Below are 8,829 nucleotides of genomic sequence, written 5' to 3'. Positions count from 1 at the left end.
CTTTCCAGGTCCTGATGGAGTTGGAGTTCAGAGCCCTCTGGTCATCTTCCTCTAATATTCATCCCCCTTTGGGAATATGGACCTTTTTTTGCAGGGGGGGGGCTACAGAAGGTGGGAGTTCAGACTTTGTTTCTCTTCCACAGCTCAGCGTGGCTTGTAGAAAGGACACATTTCTTTATTTCTTTTATTTTTAATTTTTATTTACAAAAAGGAAACACTGACCAAAACCATAGGATAAGAGGGTTACAACTCCACACAATTCCCACCACCAGAACTCTGTAACCCATCCCCTCCCCTGATAGCTTTCCTATTTTTTATCCACATGGGAGCATGGACCCAGGGTCATTATGGGATGCATAAAGTGGAAGGTCTGGCTTCTGTAATTGCTTCCCCACTGAACATGGACATTGGCAGGTTGATCTGCACTCCCAGCCTGGAAAGGACACATTTCTAATGCAATAGCGTCTCTGATTTTGTCTTCCTCACCAGTCAGTACAGCCATCCTGGAAGCCATCCCAGCAATAAGGAAATGCAACTAGAGGCATGTCAGTGTCCACAGCACCCAAGTGATAAAAATCTCAACTCAACTTCTTCCTTGATTGTCCAAAAAAACCCCATGGCTATAAACACATTACTTGGCACAAGAGGAACTCTTACAAAGAAGCAGAAGTGCGCAGAACCCATGACATACTCTGAGGTCAAAGTATCTTGTTCTTCAAACAGAAATACAAGATCACTTTTAATGCCCAGCAAAGGGTCCTTCCAGGCCCGGACAGGAGAGGGATCCTGAAACAGACTTGACAGAAGAAAGTCACAAATAGCTTAGTAAGCTAGTGAGTGCTTTAATAATCAGTACATTTAGAGGAATTTTCTTTCAAAAAGTATTTTGTATACTTATTTTTCAGTGAGAGAATTACAGAGAGAAAGACCAGAACACTGCTCAGCTCTGGTTTATGGTGGTGCTGGGGATTGAACTTGGGGCCTCAGAATCTCAGACATGAAAGTCTTTTGCGTAACCCACATGCCATATCCCCAGCCCTAAAGCACTTTTCTAAGTCTTAATTTAGAATCAGAATTCTAGATCTGAAATTAGGTAGCCTTTGGTCTCACTCATGAATTTCGCACATGGAGAAATAAAGCAGTTAAGATACTGAATCTGTGAAAAACCCTCGTTCTTACCGACAAGGGTTGAAGGGGGTTTTCAGAGTTTCCAGAGGGGAACTAAGGCAGGATGACAAAGTCAGGGTCTTGACCAGAAGAAACTTTACTCCCTTTGTCAAACTGATCCTAAGAGATCCATCCACTGTGTCTAGTCCTATTAGAATATGGAATGACCTCACTCTCAGGCAGAAGTTGAAAAACAAGATCAGAAGAAAAAAAAAAAAAAAGTAGAACCTGAAATGGAATTGGCTTATCGAACCAAAGTAAAAGACTCTGGGGTGGGGAGAATACAGGTCCAAAAAGGATGACAGAGGACCTAGTGGGGGTTGTATTGTTATATGGGAAACTGGGGAATATTACGCATGTACAAACTATTGTATTTACTGTTGAATGTAAAACATTAATTCCCCAATTAAAAAAAAAAAAAGTTACAAAAAAAAGAAAGACAAAAAGCTTTCTTCCCTTTAAAACTTAAAATAAAAAAACCCAGCTATTTATTTACTCTACAGACATAGAGAGAAATTAAGACAGAAAAGGGAAATAGAGAGGGACAGAGAAAGAGAGACACGTGCAACATTGTTTCACTGTTCACTTGTGAAGAGTCCCCCCTGCAAGCAGGAACCAGGAGCGTGAAGCCAGGTCCTTAGAGACTGTAACATGAGCATTCTACCTGGCATTGTCGCCACCACATCTTTTTAAAATTATCTTTGTATTTATTGGATAAAGACAGCTAGAAATCAAGAGAGGAGAGGGAGAGAGACAAAGAGACGCCTGCGGACCTACTTTACCACTTGCAAAGCTTTCCCCCTGCAAGTGGGGACTGGGGTCTTGAACCCGGGTCCTTGTACATTATCACCATGTACACTTGACCAGGCGCACCACCACCCAGCCCCCACCAAGTCCTTAAAACCTTCTATAATTTACTCTTTTCAGCAAGTTAGACCCTTGGTAGGAATTTACCTATTGTCTTGTTGTAAAAAAAGCTTTGTCAACAACTAAGCATATATTAAAAAAAAAACTTGATAAAAAGGAGTGTCATGACATGTTGTTTAGCTTTACAATTGCTGGCTTTTATGTTGGTTTACTTCTGTTTATGTTTAATATTGTAGCTAATATTGTTGTTTTTTATGTCGTTGTTGTTGGATAGAACAGAGAAATGGAGAGAAGAGGGGAAGAGAAAGATACCTGCAGACCTGCTTCACTGCTTGTGAAGCGACTCGTCTGCAGGTGGGGAGCCGGGGGCTCGAATCTGGATCTCGAACCGGAACCTTAAGCTGGTCCTTGCACTTTGCGCCACTTGCGCTTAACCCGCTGCGCTACTGCCTGGCTCCCACTTCTGTTTATTTTAAATATTGCTATAAGTGCAGTATAAGCATTTCTGTGTCCTCTAACCTTTGGGTCCTTTTTAAATTTTTTTTTGTTTGTTTCACAATTTTAATGACATTATGACATCTTATCCTGTAAGTGTCCCATGACTATAGTAAACTATCCTCTTCTCACTGGCCATTTAGGGTTTGTTTTTTTTTTAATGTTTTATATCATAAATCATGCTAAGAATAAGGGACCTCTTTGCACACATCTCAGGGCGGGGGTTGTTAGCATAATATTAAAAGCCGGACATTTTCAGGAAAATGTCCACAGGGACCATGGAGTCAGGCAAGCACTGAACCTCAATGATAAGCCTGCTGGCAAAGAAAGAAAAGAAAGAAGGAAGAAAGAGAGAAAGAAAGAGAAAGACCTTATGCTACTTCCACAAATACATTTCAAGTCGGTTGCAGCTAAAATGTGTAGAGGCTGACTATTTGTAGACCTACTGGATGACTTTGAGTGAATAACTGATTGAGTCTTCACAATATTGGGGGCCTGGCGCTGGCGCACTGGGTCAGGCGCACATAGTACTAAGTATAGCAGTTTGAGCCCATGGCTCTCCACCTGCAGTGGGACGAGGGTGAAGCAGGTCTGCAGGTGTCTGTTTTTCTCTTTCCCTCTATCTCCCCTCCTCTCTCAATTCCTCTCTGTCCTATCCAGTAGAAGCAGTGGATTTGTAGTGCCACTGGCACCCTGGAGGGGGAAAAAATAAAGTCTTCAAAATAACCCCAGGGTAAAAAAAATAATAATAACACTTCCATTTACAGGTAGTGAGTGGGCATCTCCTCACAGAGCATCCTCTCTCCCGCACCATCGCTGATCTTTGTTTCATTTTGTTTCTTTCTGTGTGCCAAGTCCTGGATCAGTTTATCAGTGAGGTCTTCTGATCTGCTGATTTCGATTTTGTGTTTGCATGACTTCAGTCAAGGATCAGTGGGGTGGGGTTAGGAAACAAGTGACTCTGGGAGGCAGCCAGGCCTTGCATACTGAGGCACAGGCTTCAATCTCTGGCACAGCATAAAATGGCAGAGAGGTACTTTTGTCTCTTTCTTTAAAAAAGGGTTTATCACATCTATTGAGATTTCTTCACTGACATTTCCTGTTTTAGTGGCGTTCCTCTATTTACTTACTGTCCTTACTCAGTCCCTCTTCCTGTGAGAGCTGATTCTTCCTTTTGTGCTCACTGTAGCACCCCCCCCAAACCCATCTTCCTTTCTAGCAGTTTCCAGAGAAATGCTCTGCAAATTGCATCCAGAAAGCAAGTGGGAACTTTCTAGATATTCACAGACTTGTCCCAACCATCAGCAAAGTAGAATTATTCCAGATCATTTCCATCACTCTAAATGAAATGTCTTCTAAATAGAAGAAATTCTGTGCTGTCTGATTTCACCCCTGTCCTCACTTTCTCCAGGCCCTGGCCATCACTAATCTGCTTTTGGTGTCAAAAGCTTTGGCTCTTCTCTACCCTTCCAGAGACATTTCTGTGCAGTATGTGGGCTGTGACTGGTTTCCTCTGTGTGTCATGCTGTTTCTGAGCTGCCTTGAGACAGGCTGGTGAAACAGGCAAGGGGTTAATTGACATCTGCAGCAGGGAGGAGAGAAAACTGCTGAGCTAGCTTCTCCCTTGTTTCTCTGAAGTCGGTGTTGCTGTGTGGGGGAGGGGGGTGGAAGGGGAACCAAGGCCGGACTGACCTCCACACTGTTTCTTTCTCAAGGATTGAGAGACAAACACCCAGAGATGGGAGAAACTCTGCTCTGGAGATCACCAATACTCTCCACAAACAGAAGAGAGAGGGACACCCCACTGCCCTTCTCTCCTGTGATGACAGCTGTGGTGGGGGTGGGGGAGGCGGCTCCCTTTACCTATTCTTTTAGCCTCTCTTCTCCTCTCTTCTCTTCTCTTCTCTTCTCTTCTCTTCTCTTCTCTTCTCTTCTCTTCTCTTCTCTTCTCTTCTCTTCTCTCTTCTCCCCAGTTCTCCAATAAGCACATGTCTTACCTGCAATAATAGTCATCTCTGAATATTTTTATATAAGTTTGGTTTCTTGGTGGGAAAGACCAGAGTCTTTGGGTTCTGAGAAACCAGGAACTGAGGACAACTGAATGAAGACTACCAAGAGGTGACCTGTGACCTATCATGGAGATACACTCTTGACTGTTCTTCTGAGAACATTGTAGATTTCAGTTCTTCCGTGTGAATCTGTGATTCATTTTGATGTAGTCTGTGTGTAGGGTCTGAGATAGAAGTCCCAGTTTATGTGTCTGTAGTCAATGTTCAGTTGCTCTTATAGGTCTTCCTGAAAAGATGCTTTTTTTGCCCATTGAAATAGCGAGACTTCTTTATCAGTTGAAGGGCCGGGTGGTGGACTACCAGTTGAGTGCACCAACCAAGTGCAACCTACAGGGACGGAAGTGGGGGCTTCGACAGTGGTGAAGAGGTGCTGCAGGTGTCTCTCTTTCTTACTCTGTCTCCCTGCCCCTCTCAGTTTCTCTCTGCTTTATCAAGTAAAAGTATAAATAAATAAAGCATAAAATTATTTTTAAAAGACCAATCGACCATAAATATTGAAGATTACTTCTGAATTCTCAGTTCTACTCTATAGATCTTTATGTCTGTCCTTAGACCATTACCCTACACTATTTATCTATCTATTTATTTATTTATTTGCTCAGCACTGGTTTATGGTGCTGTGGGGGATTGAACATGGGACTATGGAGCCTCAGGCATGGGAGTCTGTTTGCATAACTATTATGCTATCTACCCCCACCCTACCCTACAATTTTGATTACTATAGGTTTGTAGTAGAATTTGAAAAATGGAAGTTATTAAACTTTGCCATTCTTTTGCCAGACTGTTTGAGCTATTCTGAGTCTTTTGTATTTCTATATGAATTTTAGACATAGGTGGCCAATTTCTTTTTAAAACGGCAGAAAGAGAAAGGGGGGAGGCTGGCACTGAACCTGCACATCAATTTGGGGGGTATTTCCACATTAACAACGTAGCTTTACAACCCATCAACGAGGGTGCCTTTCCAAGTATGTGGATCTTTAATCTCAATATACTCTCTTTTCCTATTTCTCCTTCTCTTTTGACATTGTCCCATCAGCATGTAACATAGCGAGCTTTCTACCATATTGAAAACACACACACACAGCCCCCACACTTATGGACATCTAATCTTTGACAAAAGTGCCCAAACTACTAAATGGGGAAAGCAGAGTCTCTTCAACAAATGGTGTTGGAAACAATGGGTTGAAACATGCAGAAGAATGAAACTAAACCACTATATTTCATTATTTCATGAAATACAAAAGTAAATTCCAAGTGGATCAAGGACTTGGATGTTAGACCAGAAATTATCAGATACTTAGAGGAAAATATTGGCAGAACTCTTTTCCGCATAAATTTTAAAGACATCTTCAATGAAACAAATCCAATTACAAAGAAGACTAAGGCAAGCATAAACCTATGGGACTACATCAAATTAAAAAGCTTCTGCAAGGCTAAAGAAACTACTACCCAAACCAAGAGACCCCTCACAGAATGGGAGGAAATCTTTACATGCCATACATCAGACCAAAGGCTAATAACCAAAATATATAAAGAGCTTGCCAAACTCAACAAGACAACAAATACCCCCATCCAAAAATGGGGGGAGGACATGGACAGAATATTCACCAGAGAAAAGATCCAAAAGGCCGAGAAACACATGAAAAAATGCTCCAAGTCTTTGATTGTCAGAGAAATGCAAATAAAGACAACAATGAGATACCACTTCACTCCTGTGAGAATGTCATACAACAGAAAAGGTAACAGCAGCAAATGCTGGAGAGGTTGTGGGGTCAAAGGAACCCTCCTGCACTGCTGGTGGGAATGTCAATGGGTCCAACCTCTGTGGAGAACAGTCTGGAGAACTCTCAGAAGGCTAGAAATGGACCTACCCTATGACCCTGCAATTCTTCTCTTAAGGATATATCCTAAGGAACCCAACACAACAATCCAAAAAGATTTGTATAAACCCATGTTCTTAGCAGCACAATTTGTAATAGTCACAACCTGGAAGCAACCCAGGTGTCCAACAACAGACGAGTGGCTGAGCAAGTCATGGTATACATACACAATGGAATACTACTCAGCTATTAAAAGTGGTGACCTCACTGTTTTCAGCCCATGTCAGATAGAGCTTGAAGAAATCATGTTAAGTGAAATAAGTCAGACACAGAAGGATGAATATGGGATGATCTCACTCTCAGGCAGAAGTTGAAAAACAAGATCAGAAGAGAAAACACAAGTAGAACCTGAACTGGAATTGGCGTATTGCACCCAAGTCAAAGATTGTGGGGTCCAAGAAGGATGACAGAGGACCTAGTGGGGGGGGGGGTTGTATTGTTATATGGAAACCTGGGAAATGTGATGCATGTACAGACTATTGTATTTACTGTCGACTGTAAAACGTCGATTCCCCAGTAAAGAGATTAGACAGAAGAAAACGCACACACACAACCATCTTTCTGGACTGTCTCCCTCTCCAGCTCTCATCCTTCTTCATTCCTTGACAAATGTCCCCAAACCCGATTCCTCGCATTGTCTCTGTTTCTTCTCTAACTTGTGACTTTTCATTCAGCTGTAGTTAGGCTCCCACCTTTACTTCCATACTCAAATGATTCTTTACTAGATATCCAAGTCCTTCTTGGTAATGTGGTTAGACACTTCCAGTCTTCATCTTACTGCTGTAAAACAAGGGCAAATCTGATGATGCAACTTACTTGCTTAAAATGCTCTAATGGGGAGTCGGGCGGGGGCGCAGCGGGTTAAGCGCAGGTGGCGCAAAGCACAAGGACCGGCGTAAGGATCCCGGTTCGAGCCCCCGGCTCCCCACCTGCAGGGGAGTCGCTTCACAGGCGGTGAAGCAGGTCTGCAGGTGTCTGTCTTTCTCTCCCCCTCTCTTGTCTTCCTCTCCTCTCTCCATTTCTCTCTGTCCTATCTAACAACAATAACTACAACAATAAAACAACAAGGGCAACAAAAGGGAATAAATAAATAAATGTTTAAAAAAAAAAAGAAAGAAAGAAAAAAAATGCTCTAATGGACTTTGTGAAAACTCGGGTGGTCGTCTTTGAGACATGGGAGGGTAGGCACACAGAACTCTGGTGGTGGGTGCAGTGTGGAATATACCCTGTAACCTTAGTCTTAGAACCTGCTATTAATCACAAATGAAAAGTGAAAAAAAAATCTCTAATGGTTTTTCATACTTAGGTAAAAATCCATCATAAGTTACGCTAAAGCATTCTCTACTTTGATAAAGAGAATTGAAACACATGAACTTGAGGGCTGTAGAGACAGCATAATGGCTCTGCCAGACTTTCATGCCTGAGGATCTCAGGTTCCAGGGTCAATCCCCAGCACCATTAAAAGCCAGAGCTGAGCAGTGCTCTGGTTTTTCTCTCTATATCTCTCTCTTTCTCCCTCTCATTAAAACAAAATGAGTGAAGTACTCAAGTTTAAAAAAAGAAACACAATGCACGTGAAAAAGTTTATATATACATATACATATATAAATAATTTTCAATCTGTATCTATGACCTTGGGAGAATTATGGTAGTTACCATTGAAGGGAACTGGGGGCACAGAACTTTGATGGTAGGAGTGGCATGGAATTCCACCTCTCTTAACTTACAATCTTGCAAATCACGATTGAATCACTAATAAAAGTAAAAAAAAAAAAACCATCCTATTGGAGAAGATAAAATCATGACTTGCATACAGATATAAATGTATGCCACAGATTTTTTTCCCCATCTCTGTCCTTAGTGATGGGACCAATAAGATGGATTCCAGGGAGAAGTGAAAACACCATACCTATATGGGTCCACCACAGAGTGCTGCAATGAATTTCTCTTCCTGCTGGGGCATTTGGTGCCTGCCTGCCTAATTCCACTGCTTCTAGAGGCCCCTTTTTCCATTCTTTCAACAGCAAATTAAAAGAGGATTAGAAGAGACACAGAGAGAGGGAAAGAGAGCCACACGGAGAGAAGGGGAGACCACAACACTGCTCCACTGTTTGTGAAACATCTCCTGTGCATGGTGAATCCAGGTCCTCCAAAATGGCAAAGTGTGTGCTGTCTCAAATAAGATACCTTCCATACCTCCCAGCCCTGAAATGAGTCTGTGCGATGTTCCCCCCACCCCCCAGATATGTGCCCACAAGGTCAGAATTCATCTGCAAGTCTATGGACAAAAGTCCTACTCTAGAACTAAATATATATATATCATAAAGCTATAGCTTAGAAGTTTTAAATAG

This window comes from Erinaceus europaeus, chromosome 3, assembly GCF_950295315.1.
Source record: "Erinaceus europaeus chromosome 3, mEriEur2.1, whole genome shotgun sequence".
Classification (NCBI taxonomy): Eukaryota; Metazoa; Chordata; class Mammalia; order Eulipotyphla; family Erinaceidae; genus Erinaceus; species Erinaceus europaeus.
The sequence above is the reverse complement of the archived record's forward strand: the minus strand, read 5'-3'. Positions refer to the sequence as shown.